The following is a 1193-nucleotide window of genomic DNA, read 5'->3' as shown; positions in this document are numbered from 1 at the left end:
AGACAGGAACCCAGATAACACAAGACCAGTGATGTATCATACCCACGAAGTCTCATTTTGTTTTCAATAGGAGGCATCACAGTCATGAGTACCAGAGATCAGATATGGATGTCTTGGGGTAGGATCTGAGTATTACACCGCATCACAGCTTTGTGAATGGTTGCTTGTGAGTAGAGTATCTACAAGGTATCCAAGATATCGAACTATTATTTACAGACTGATTGTTAATTGCCAAAGAGAAAATTGGCTTTCATAATTATTATCATTATTTCCCTAAACAATAGAATGATGAGAAATTACGTAGCACTTATCTTGATATAGTATAAGATGTACAAATAACTTTTAAGGTATTCTTCCTATCCCAAGAGGCATTGTGGGTGTGGCTGGTGTGTCACATGTGCATCAGTATGTGGCAGAGAAGAGAGGTTATATCTATGCTCAGTGTTCTTATCTATGAACATCTGAATGATTAGTATCCTAATGTTCCCTGAAAAAATTCCAGCCTGAGACGACCACCAGACCAGTGCCATTGGAACTTGCCTGGCATAGCCTCCAGTCGGGTGCCTTGCAGGCATGCGGGTGGGGCAGACCATGCCTGAGATGACCCCTGCCTGGTGCCATAATGCAGGAGTAGGGTATAATACTCCTGAGACCACTCCTGAGATGACCCCAAACACTCAGAGACTCTGGGCACCACTAAGAGGAGCAAGTAAGTGGTGTAGAATGGAAGAGAAAGAGAAACATAAGGATGTGGGCACTATGAAGAGAGGCAGAACTGGAGACTCAAGGGTGGTGGGGAACAGCCTGATATGAGTAGCTGGTGATGCCACCTGGAACCATGGTGGGGTCCTGGGTATATGGTGGGACACACTGTGACACACTACAACTTCCACAAGATGTTTTTTTCTCTTTTCAGGGGAGGTTGCAAGGGTGGTATGAGGAGATGAATGGGATTGGAATGCATAATGTGAAATTCACAACCCCAGATTCCTCATAATTTGTGAAGTCATAGAAAAAAGATGAATATTCTAAATTTGTTAAGAGGACTAGAGGGACACTTTAAGTCATTTTAAAGATAGTGCAATTTTAGATGACTTAAACAATATGGGATTATTAACTTTCTTGTACTATACAGGATTCCATCCTTTCTTGGGAAACACAGGTCTAAGTATTCGGAATTGAGGGATTTAACA

The 1193-nt window shown here is 42.1% G+C and overlaps 1 non-coding gene across 1 annotated transcript; it reads left to right on the top strand.

Moving 5' to 3' along the window:
• Positions 1–355: 355 nt before the first annotated feature.
• Positions 356–485, top strand: LOC114619921. The gene has a single exon (XR_003711244.1). It is a non-coding gene; the product is annotated as a small nucleolar RNA SNORA17 (small nucleolar RNA).
• Positions 486–1193: the final 708 nt, after the last annotated feature.

Source organism: Grammomys surdaster, unplaced genomic scaffold (genome assembly GCF_004785775.1).
Source record: "Grammomys surdaster isolate TR1022 unplaced genomic scaffold, NIH_TR_1.0 165, whole genome shotgun sequence".
NCBI lineage: Eukaryota > Metazoa > Chordata > Mammalia > Rodentia > Muridae > Grammomys > Grammomys surdaster.
Note: the sequence above shows the minus strand (reverse complement) of the source record. Positions and strands in the feature narration are given on the sequence as shown.